This window comes from Hydra vulgaris, chromosome 05, assembly GCF_038396675.1.
Source record: "Hydra vulgaris chromosome 05, alternate assembly HydraT2T_AEP".
In the NCBI taxonomy this organism is placed as follows: Eukaryota; Metazoa; Cnidaria; class Hydrozoa; order Anthoathecata; family Hydridae; genus Hydra; species Hydra vulgaris.
This window is the reverse complement of record NC_088924.1, coordinates 42,369,264-42,382,463: the sequence shown is the minus strand read 5'-3', so window position 1 is coordinate 42,382,463 and position 13,200 is coordinate 42,369,264. Positions and strand designations below refer to the sequence as shown.

Here is a 13,200-nt window from a genome sequence, read left to right as displayed (position 1 = left end):
AAAAAGGGAATCTATTACCTTAACACAAGTTTAAATGAAACACATAAGATTATTCTGAAATAGCTCATTTTTTTGTAAATTTATTTTATAATAAATTAGAAAAAACAGAAACATCAAAAAAAAAAACTAAAAAAAACTGAAGTGTTTTATATGATTTTTTGATTTTATATAGTTAGCATTATATTCAATATAACAGCATACGAATAAGATACAATGACAGATATAATGTGCATGTGTTACCATTGGTCATTTGCCGACTTTTTTTTAAAATGATAAAAACTGGTATTCGTTGTTTTGATGATAAAAGAGGATTTTACCCTTTATGGGTAAAAAACCTACTGCAATCAAAGGCAGGGTACAACAGGTTTCCCGAATATATAGAAAAAAAGTTTTTATAGAAAATAAGAAAAGTTATAAAAAAAAAGTAGTCATCCAAAAAAAGTAATAAACAAAAAGTCATCAACAAGCAAAAAAAAGACAAAAAAAAAAAGACATCAAAAGTCATCCTTTTATTATTTATTAAGCATGATAAACTTTACTTTTGTAAAATAAAAAAAGAGAAAATTAGTTTTCTTAAACAAAATATTTAAAAATAAAAAAACAATATAAATAACAAACTTGTAATAAATATTTATAGATTTTGTGTTCCGAGACAACTACTCTGCTTGTTGGTAAAATACGCTTCTATTGATGTGCCATTATCACTAAAACAAAACACGGGCGAAGCCTATTTTACAATTCTTGGAATGTATATGGTTGGTGGAGCCTATAAAAAATATTAGTATATTAGCCTCAGTAAACTGTTTGTTTTTCAGAACTTTATTAGTATTTTTTTCTCATTTAAAAACTCAATGTATTGTAATTTTATGAAGCCGCGGCTTCATAAAAATACAATATAAATGTTAATGGCATGGCTACGTGCAATTAATAATTCATTTATGCAGTGTGTATATATATATATATATAATATATATATATATATATATATATATATATATATATATATATATATATATATATATATATATATATATATGTATATATATATGTATATATATATGTATATATATATATATGTATATATATGTATATATATATATGTGTATATATATATATATATATATATATATATATATATATGTGTATATATATATATATATATATATATATATATATATATATATATATATATATATATATATATATATATATAATATATATATAATAATGATAATAATAACAACAATAAAAAAATCAATTAATAAAAAAAATAACATACACTGAGCAGCAGATAATAGGGGTCTAAACAGTTCTTGCAAACAGAAGAAAAAAAGGGGAAAAAAAAAAAATAATCAAAAGCTTTGGTTGCTTGATAAATTAAAAGTCCCAGACTTATTTTCTTCATTATAACGAATTAAGCACATGGACAAATATTGCATGCACTTTTGGAGTAATAGAAACAGGAAGAGTAATGCAATGCAAATCTTTATTTTAAAATCAGGATCTAAACTGCTCCCAACGCATGTAACCAATCCTTGAATATTTTAAGTTTCAGAAGTTGTTCTGGGCAACTGCAAATATCTTCTGTTTAATAACTTGACTGCTTACCGTATAAAATCGTATTAAAAAATTATATGGAGGCTTCATAAACAAATCAAGCACTTGGTGATAGAAAATAAATAACCATTACAAAAACCAATTTATTAACTAGTTCTTAGCAAAACAGAAATACGTTAAGCTCATTGTAACAATCAGAGGCAACTTGTATAATGTGACAATTCAAGTGTGATGCGAAAGCATTTAAATATAAAATATTGTTCTACTTAACTTTTGTTTAGCATTAATCACATTTAAAGCGTTATAACATTTAAAGCGTTATCACATGTAAAGCGTTAATCACATTTAAAGTGTTAATCACATTTAAAGCGTTATCACATTTAAAGCGTTGATCACATTTAAAGCGTTAATCACATTTAAAGCGCTATTCAGATTTAAAGCAATTTTTTTTATGTATCTCTAAAAATTAATTGCAAATTTAGTCACATCAAAAAAAAAAATTTTGCCTCTACAACTTGATGAATCCTGATAATAGCATGTATTAACATTTGTTATATTACTATTGTATGTTAGTAAAAATAAGTTATTTATCCTCTTCAAAATGTAACAAGAATGTATGCAAAAAAACTAATTGGAAAAAGAATTTAGAAAAATTTCAGAAGCACTAAAATACTCTTTATCATCTAAAAACTATCAAGAAGGTAATAATTTTTTCTTTAACAACCAAAGATGTAAGAACAAAATAAATGCAGAGGTAAAGAAGGAAAATAGAACAATGTTACTAATAATATTTATTTAATTTCTAGCCGAACAAGGTATTGTTCTGCATGACCATTACAACACACAGTGGGTCAAAGTGTGGCAAAAACATACAGAAAATTTTGAAATTTTGAAATTTAAAAAATGGCAAGTATCGTTCAACATATTATTGAGTAGGGAATCCAATTACGATTATCGATTACCCGAGTAATTGATACTTTATAAGCAAGTTCCGAGTAGTCAACTACTCGGAATATTTTTTTCGAGTATCGAGTATAATATTTGAACAAAAAAATGTAAATATTGCACATTCATTTAACTATTAATCAATCGAGTATCGGTATTCTACCGTTTTTTCTTCTTTTACTTCTATAATAATGTTGCTTAGCAACCGTTGATTTTTAACTAAGTTTCAAAAGTTTTTTTTTAACTAAGTTACATAAAATAAATAACATTTGTAATTTGAAGTTGTACGACGTAAAATTTGCAAGAAAGTGAAATATTTAAAAAAAAATTTGTGAAATAAATATAATAAATACTTAATTTTCTAATATATATAGCTGCCTTTGGTAAGTGAAGTGTTTTGAGTAAAATGTACTAAATTTCAAGTAATAAATGCATATTTAAATACGTATAAATTTCAATTTTCAATTTTTATGTTGTGATTTTTTATTTTAGTGATTCATTTACATATACCCAGAAATGTCTTCGAAAAAATCAGAGGTATGGAAATACTTTACAAAAAAAGAGAAATCGGAGTTAGTTGTAACATATGCAAATCTATAATTCAACGTCCGGGATCTAATACTACTGGAATGATTAATCATTTAAAATTACATAGCATATCTTTACAAAAAAGAAATTTGGGCGACACAAATGAAACTGATGCGTCTTCTTCAAAAAACACAAAATCAGTTGGAAATGGAATAATAAATTTCATAAGTCGAGAATCATTGAATGAAATATTGGCGAAATGTGTGACAAAAGATGGATTTAGCATCAAAGGAATTACTTCATCTGAAGCCATTAGGGGTTTCATAGCAAGTCGTAATTATAAAATGCCAAAAAGTGAAACAACGGTAATCAAATATATAATGGATTTTTATAAAGACAAAAAAAGAGGAATTAATGGCGTCGTTATTAGAGCAAAAAAAATCTGGAGAGAGATTCAGTATTACTGTCGATGAATGGAGTGATATAAACGTTAGAAGGTTCATGAATATCACTCTTCATTCAGCAACAAAGCCACCTGTAGTCTTGGGTCTATCTGCAATAATAGGTTCTTGTGATTCAAATGCCACTATCGATTTGGTAAAAGCAAAACTTAAAGATTATGGAATTGAAATGGATAATGATATCGTCGGATCCACACATGATGGAGCATCAGTCATGGTAAAGTATGGGAAAAATATTTTACCATTTTCTCAGTTATGCTACAACCATGCTATACATCTTGCTGTACTTGATGTATTTTATAAAAAAAGTGGGAGTTTAATTACGAATGATGATGCGGTAATTGATACAAATTTCCAAGATGATGAGAATTTAGAATATGATGAAAATTTAGCAGATGATGATTGTGTTGAAACTACCGAACAAAATGATGAGGTAGCTGATGCATTTGCTTTTGATGGTAACTTAAATTTCCAAAATGATTTAGTTAGACAATTACCAATCTTTCGTGAAGACATTGGCAAAATTCTTGATGAAACACGAAAAATTATTAAATTTTTCAAATATTCTTCAGTTGTGTTCTTGAAAAGCATATAATAGATCAAGAAGGCAAAAAGTTACGATTGCTACTCGATTACAAAACAAGATGGAACTCAATAATACCAATGGTAAATCGTTTCATAAAAATATACGATTGTATACAAAAGGCTCTAATGGAATTAGGTCAGCAAAAATGTTCACAAAAAAATATCAAAGTTTTAGAAGAAATATCACATGTTTTACAACCGGTTGAGCTTGCTGTTAAAGAGCTCAGTAAAGATAATAATAATCTTTCAAAAGCTGAAGGAGTATGCATTTTTTTGCTAAACAAACTAAAAGAAACAAATACGCAGTTAGCCATGGAAATGTTCACTGCTTTGAAGAAAAGAATTGAAGAAAGACGAAATGAGGATGTTGTATCACTCTTGCGTTTTTTACAATCTGGAAATTATCCTAAACCAGAGATTACCTGCCATTTTACTTATTTAAAAAAAAGTTCTATTCATTTATTGGCTAAAGAAACCTTCAAAAGGCTATTCAATGAAGATCCTGCAAACACACAGATGGATACAGAGTTAACAATTGAAAATGAAGAAATAATTTCAAATAATGGTTTGGTTTCAAATTATGATGAACTCCAAAAAACAATTGAATTAATTATGACTGTTCCGAAAGAAAATAATGAGAGAAAATCCACATTGGAAAAAGAAATGAAGTTGTGGGAGAAAGATTGTTCAAAACGAGGTGACTCTATTGGAAAACTTTTTACAGCATTATTGATAATACAACCAACGTCAACAGTAAGAGAAAGAGTGTTTTCGGTAGCTTCAGCTTTTGTCACAAAAATCCGAAATCAGTTGAAAATGGAAACGGTTGACAAACTTGTATTTTTAAAGTATTATTTTTTAAATAAAAAATAGATTTAAAACTAAAATTGTTGCATTTTATTTTAAATTTAATTAACACAACATGGTGTGGGTAAATTTTTTTTCCTTTACCCGGATACCCGGGTACTCGGGTAATTAAAAAAATATATACTCGATTACCCGGATAACGTAAAAATACGATTATTTGGACTCACTATTATTGAGCCAGAAATTATATTTTATTAGAAAATTTTTTTGCGATAAAATATTATATTTGTTATTTAAATATCGCCCTAAAAACTTTTCATCAAAAAAAAAAAAAGTGCAAAATTTTTTTTTTCTAATTTTTTTAAACTTTGATTTCTTATTTCAAATAAATTTAAGTTTATTTTTTTACCATATAAATAACTTATATATTATAATGTTAATATTTAAATAAAATTCAAAAATTATTTTGTTTGCACTTTACATAAATATTTTTAACAAAGAAAACATCATTCATTTTGAGTGAAAAAATAAAAAAACTTATCATTTAAAACCAACAGATCAACCTGTATCAACCGCTAAAAGTTATATATCATTTAGTACCACCATGGTATTGATCTCATGGTTCAAAAACTGCCTGCCTATAGCTGCCTAAACGAATACACTCCTAAATTCAAATAACTACGTCCACGTTTCTCATTATTGCACTTTTTATCGATTATTATCGATAATAATAAATATAATAATAATATAATAATAATCTATATCGATAATAAAAATCTAAGAGGAATTAAAACAAAATAACTGCAGTTTGACTTCATAATAATTTTTTTAATAGATTTAAAAAAAGTTAAAAAAAAAAAATTATTGTTTTGATTTCCAGTTCTACTAAATGTTTATTGAGTGAATACTGCATAGTATTCACTCAATAAACATTTAAATTGCATTGAAACTACAATTTGTCATTTTTTATGCTATCATTTAAAGTAATAAAAACTAAATAAAATACGAAATTATGAACTTGTACCTTGTACAAGTTTGAGACATTACCAATATTATTTTATTTATTATTTATTTTAAAATTTCCGAAAACAATAAAATTAAACGTATTCGATAAAAAACGCGACAACAACCATTAGCGTTAGTCTTAGAAGCTTATTTATCCAAAGAAACTTATCAGCATTTAAGAAATAATGCTCTTCAATTTAACTCTCCATCATATCATATAGTAGAAGACGCGAAAAAATAAATGCTACCCTAAAAACATTCAGATCAGTGACTACTCTGCAGAGGTACCATTACAAGATCTTCTCTTTCATACTGCATCAAGATTATGTTCAGCTAATAGTGTTGTGTTAAATTCGCCTTTGCTTAAAGATTGTACTACACTAATTCTAATATACAAAGCTGACTTTGATGGTTCAACAGGGCAATCCTTTTATAAACAACAGTCAGATGATACAAGTGAACTTAATACTGACGAATCGCTTTTTATAACTTGCTCTGTTCCCCTAGAAATATATTCCCTTACGGAAATTTTCAATGAAATCCCATAGGAATTTCATGGAAATCCCATGAGATTCCATGGGTGAACCATAGTTTTTCCATGGAAATCGAAATCCCATAGGATTTCCATGTGTAAAACCCTGGGTTTTTTATTTATAGCTCATATTGCACCATGGGTTTTAGAAATGCGAGATTAAAGATGCCGTCATAACTTGTGACAATCTTTGTAACTTGACTAATATTTTTTGCATTCGTTTTAATTGGGTTGATTTGTGTATAAATCCTTATATTTTTACTTAATTATTTTATTAAAATTACTACATTATGAGCAGACAGGTTTGATTGGTAATATAAATGTTGTTCATTCATATCATTTGTTATATTGTTTTTTCTGCATTTAATATTTTTAAAGATAATTCAAAAGCTGTTTAATTCAAATGACGAATTGTGTACAAATTAACCATAAAAGATATAAGCGTTATAATTGGGATGCAACTTATAATGATATTCCAAGAACAACAAAGTGGAGAAGGACAACACGGTAATTTTTTTAAAATATTAGAAAGAAAGTTTAATTAATATGGAGGATTTTACTTTACAGTTAAATGTTAACATATAAAAGCTATGTTTATAAACAATACATTATTATAATTGATTTTATTTGTTTATATTTAAGCCCTTGTCTAAAGTCAAAATAAATTTTATTATGCACACATTTTTTTATTTTCTTTTTTTACATTACTATACTTAATAAATTATGTATTTATTATATTTATTATGTTTTAAATAGTAAAGTAAAAATATAATAAATTTTTGGTTGTAATAGTGTATGCATAAATCTTTTTATTTTAACTTTATCATTTTATTTAAATTACTGCATTATCAAAAGGCAGGTTTGACTGGCAATGTAAATGATGATGTACATTTATATAGAACATTCAAAAAGTTGTGTTGATGCCTAGTTTTAAAGTAAGTTATAATAGATAATAGCTATAAGTATAAATAAATTAATATATAAAGAAAATTGATTACTATGTGTACATTAATTTTATTTAGGTTGGTGAAGCGGACAATGATGTTAATTTTGATGAAAACAATAATGAATATAATGTGAATGATAATTTATTTAACGATCCTTTGTATGAAGAAAAAGTTTTACCTTATTTGATCTTATTCATTATCATTTTGATCGTGTTAAAAATAATGCTGACATCATTGAGGACATTTATGATGGATCTTCATATAAATCTATTGCAGAATTGCAACAGACAATAAATATGTCATCAACATGAAATTGTGATGGAGCAAGTGCTTTCAGATCATCTATAAAAAGTATTTGGCCTTGCAATGTGTAATGAATTGCCGTTTAACATTCGAGGGAAGCATGTGTTGTTAACTGGTTTATGGTTTGGTTCTAAGCCTAAAATAAATACTTTTTTTAAGGTGTTTGTAGAGTAATGTTCAAAATTAGCAAATACAGGTTTTTTTTGGTTTAGTAAGGCTCAGAATAAAAATATAGTAAGCAAGGTTTATTGTTTAGTATGTTCTTGTGATTCTGCTACAAGGTGTGTTTGCAAAATGTTAAACAATTTAATGGAAAATATTGATGTTCATGGTGTTTAAATCCAGGTATTGCAATTAGTAACAGTAATGGTGAACCTTCAAAGCATGTTTTTGATAATTAATTATATCCCAGCAGAACTTTAGATGGATTTGTTGATGATGTGAGGTATCTTGTAGAAAATGGAGAAATAAGAAATGGTGTAAAGGGTGCCAGTCCATTGTTACTGATCCCTTATTTTAATATAATTGATGGATTTGTTGTGGTTTAGATGCACTGCATTTTTCTAGGAGTTGCAAAACACATGAGCGTCTTGTGGCTTGAAAAGACCAATGAGCCATGGTATATTGGCAATAAAATTAACAATATGAATGAAATGATGCTAAAAATAAAACCACCTAGTAATATTACTAGAGCACCAAGATCTTTTCATGAAAGAGCACAGTGGAAAGCCTCAGAATGGCGTAACTGGTTATTATTTTATTCTTTATTTGTTTTGCATAGTGTTTTACCACAAGTTTACTGTAACCACTTTTTGTTACTAGTGGAAATTTTGTCAAGCGAAAGTATTAGTCATGCAGACCTAGATCGAGCTGAAAACCAATTGCATGTGTTTGTGTCTGATTTTAGTGCTATGTATGCCGTTGATTATATGTCTTACAATATTCATTTGTTACAGCATATTTCTTCTAATGTTCGTGAGTGGGGTCCATTACGGGGCATTTCTAACTTTATGTTTGAAAACAGCAATGGTTTTTTGTTGCAGCTTTTTAAAGGTAAAGGTACAACATATCTGAAGTGTACCACTTCAGATATGTTGTACTTTTACTCTCTACAGAAATTTGCCAATTATAGGTGCCAAATATTTAAATACTGTTAAAGAATCCATTTTGATGTTTTTTGATCAATGTTTATCTAGAACAAATACATCAGGAAAAGCTGTTTGCATTACAGAAAATGTAAAACTCTTTGGTGCACCGAAGTATAAATTTTTAACCAATGCTGAAAAACGAGCTTTAAAGACAATTTTGCCTAATGTAGTTCCAGATCAGTTAGCTTTTTTCGAAAGAGCAATTATCAATGGCCAAATAGTGCAAAGTCAGTAGTATGTTAGGAGTTGTAGTAGAATTAATTACTGCGTAGTTGTAAGAGATAATATACTGTGTCTTGTTAGCTCGTTTGTTATTGTTAACAATGAATGTTATATATTCTTGATTAAACTCACTACATGGAAATGTCCATTTTTATGTCATAATACTATATCTAGACATATTATGACAACTACTGGTTCTAAAAATAATACTTTGGTTGCCATGCTTGCTAATGAAATTCAGCAAAAGTGTTTATTTTTTCCATTAAATGTATTGTCTCATGTAATCATCGAATGTGTGCTTTCTGCCCAATCCATGGGAAATTGACTAATTAGTTCTTTGCATTAGTTATTTGTTGTTGTTATAGATTTACCAAAAATGTTTGGATTCATGCAACAAAGCTTGACATCAGCCTTGAGCCAATCTAGTTCAGAGTATTTAGACAATGCTTCTCCTATTTTTTTACCCCAAATAGCAAGTTTTTCTGCACATACAACAACCTTGAGTAAAGCTTTGAACAAACCATCAGTAAATCAGCAAAGTAAGAACTTTTTTTTAATTCACCTAACTCAAAAAAAATTTGAGAAAGCGTTTTTTGCATATTGATATTAATTAAGTGTTAGTTCTACCAAATCAATACAGGTTTGGACATAAAAACCCATACTATGAATCAAATCCTTATTGATGATTTTCAATTAGAAAATAAAAGTGTTTTTCTTTGCTTTGTCTAAATCTATTTTGTTATTAGGGTTACATTTTGTTTTCTGTATTTTTTTAAATAAATTTATAAACCTATAAATGCCTTCTTAGAGAATCAACAACTTATTGCAAATTTACTTTCTCCACTAAGCGTTGCACAGAATGCCATTGAGGTTCAACAAGTTGATGAGGTATAAATATAAATGTTAGTACTGAAACAGTTTGAACTATTTAATTATTTACTGTATATATTATTAACTATTATTATTCACATTATTAGAGTTCATTTAAAACCTGTTGAAAACTCGTTTATATAAACGTGTTACTTTATATCAATGTGTTACTTTATGTATTACAAGTTTTGTATTTCCTGCTTTGTTTTGTAGCGTATGTTCAGAAACAATTTCCTGGAGCCGATGACAGGATGATTAAGCAGTCAATGGCTGAAAAGCTGCAAGATGTAAGGAAATTCAAAAGGCGACAAATGAAAGGCAATATCGTGGACAAAAATGAACGAGAAGATATTTTTTTGCAAGAAACTTTATCATTAATGTTTTTCAACAAGATTTAAATATTACTTTGTTTATTAACTTTTATTCTGCAAAATCCCATTGATTAAGAGAATTCAATAACATTAGCGAGTTACGTGATAAAATTTGCGCTTTATGGTATATACGGCAATTAAAATAACACAAGATTTTAAATAATTCGAAAACAAAGCATGCTGTTTTACCATGGATAAACTATGAGTTTTACCATGGATAAACCATGAGTTTTCCATGGAAAATCTATAAAAAAAACCCATGGAAAAACCATGGGTATTTGGAACACGTTGCCATGGAAAACTCATGGTTTTTCCATGGAAAACTCATGGTTTATCCATGGAAAACTCATAAGTTTTTCATGGGAATGTGTTCCAAACACCCATGGTTTTTCCATGGGTTTTCCATGGAAATTTTCTGTAAGGGTTGTTTCAAAGATGACAAAAAACAGGTTGTTTAGAGAAATCCGAAACCATTATCAACTAGTTACTGTAGGCCTCTCAGATTTAAATATAGAAAGGAATCAAAAGAGGTAGTTTTGACAGAATATGAGTCAACTATGGCTTCTATTAAAAATATAACATTATTCAATGTATCTGTTTTATTGGAGGACAGTACAATAAAGGAAGTTGTAGAACAACATATTGTAAATATAACAATGATAGATGGAAAAATTCAAACTATTTTTTTCTGTGTTTTTTCCACAGCTACCAACTCTTACCAATGCTGTTCAATGTGTGGTGCATCTCCAACCAAAATGAACAATCTATCTTTATTTGTGCTTGGATAAGGTTTTAAGAATATATGCTCTATATCACTTACAAGATGCCAATTATGAAATGGCAGGCTAGGACCGAAGAAGAAAAAAGTATTATTAAACTGAGAAAGGTTCAAGTTCAAGCTGAATTTCAAAAAAGGATGGGTCTTGTCATAGACTAACCAAGAGTAGGTGGGACAGGTACATCAAACGATGGTAACACAGCTAGGCAATTTTTTCAGCAATACGATGTCTCAGCTAATAGAATGAACATAGATGTTATGAAAAGGCTTCATATTATTCTTGTCACAATGTCAGTTGATTATGACATTAGCTCATCAAAATTCAAAATATTCTGTTGGGAAACTACTTTGCTATATATAGAACTGTACTCTCGGTGACCCAAACACTTCATAAGATTTTGATTCATGGCTATGAAGTCATTGAATTATTTACTCTTCCATTAGGCATGTTTTCTGAAGAGACTCAAGAGGCTACCAATAAGGTTTTTAAGATCTTCTGTGAAAAGATCTTAAAAACCTTAACAAGAAAATGCGACCAGAAAAAAAACTATTTAGACCTTTTTCACGGTCTTTTATGTGCATCTGATTCTTTAATTTGCACATTTAGAAAGAAGATGCATAACAAAAAAAAAAGTATACCATCTGATTTCATTGAATTATTGCATGTTCTGACTTTTTTTTTTTTACAATTTACAGTATTTTAAGTCTCATATATATATATATATATATATATATATATATATATATATATATATATATATATATATATATATATATATATATATATATATATATATTTAATTTAAAAATAAATTATAAACACGCCCACTAACCCTAAAGTACACATAAATACAAGTGTGCTTATACACATGTGTTAATTACGCATATTTGTTGCTATTCTGTTTTAATTCTTGTGTTTGTACTTTGTTTATGTCAAAAGTAAAAACATACATATCAACAAAAACATGTAAAATAATATAAAGAAGTAAAAACTTACCCAATAGAACATATTCTGATTTCTGATTTTAAATGTGGTAGCATTAACTAAACAATTATTGAACTATTGAATCATAAATATAAATTATACTAAATATGTTGTCAAATTATAATAGCTCATAATACTTAAATAAAAATAATAAAAAAAAAATAATAATAATAAAAATTGTTTTTAAAGTCATCCACAGAAAAGTTCTGAAAACTTATTCCAGTGGTTACAGATAAGAGAATTACTTAATTCTCTCCTTAGAAGAAAATCGCACAATAGATAATCTGATAAATGCTGTTGCTACCAATCACACCCTCATTACTAGAAATCATGTTGACTGAAAAATCTTTAGGTGTAACGAATATAGGGCAATTAAATACCTGTCTTTGAATAACTTACTTAGGTACAAACATGGTTTCACCATTAACTTTTAAAATAATCTTATTAAATTATTAAGACATTAATAACAATAAGATTTTAACCTGACAGTTTAGAAATTTGAGTGAAGTGTGATGATTATAATAATGATGCTAAATATTAAGATGGCAATGATGATGATGATGATTACGATGATGATCTTGACATAAAGTAATGCATTTTTAACTAAAGAACTACAACAAAGAATAATATAAACTTACCATAATAGGGTAAACCACTGTATTTTCCAATTTCTGCATTTGCATTGCAACAAAACAACTTTTCATCTTTATTTGCAGTTAATGGTAAAATTAAAGCTGGTAGTTGCAAAATCTTTTCTTTTGCATCAGGTAACCTTATTGAAATCTTAGTCAGGTAATTATAAGACAAATTTTTTCCATACTTATCTTCTTAATAAATATTTTGTGTAATACTATCAAAGCATATTGGTTCTACAAAAATAGCATAAAGTCCTAAAAAAAAAATTGTTATATTATTAGAGTTTCCACAGTTTTCAATGCTGGTATTGATAAAAAATTTTCCAATATCCAAAACCGTTTCACAATACCGGTTTTTTACAACTTTTAAAACTCAATAATATATTTAATAATTTGAACTTAATAGTTCAAATTATTATTGTTATTAATATTGTTATATTAATATTAACTTAATATTGTTCAAATTAAAAACAGTTTGCAGTACTGTACTTTTTGCTTTTGAATTTAGTAAATAAAAGACA

At 27.3% G+C, this 13,200-nt stretch overlaps 1 long non-coding RNA gene across 1 annotated transcript; it reads right to left on the bottom strand.

The window, feature by feature from the left end:
- Nucleotides 1-623: 623 nt before the first annotated feature.
- On the bottom strand, nt 624-12,928 carry LOC136080065 (uncharacterized). The gene is made up of 3 exons (XR_010638428.1): nt 12,683-12,928; nt 12,057-12,103; nt 624-766 (listed from the first exon to the last, which is right to left on the bottom strand). It is a non-coding gene; the product is annotated as an uncharacterized LOC136080065 (long non-coding RNA).
- Between the last annotated feature and the right edge of the window lie 272 nt (nt 12,929-13,200).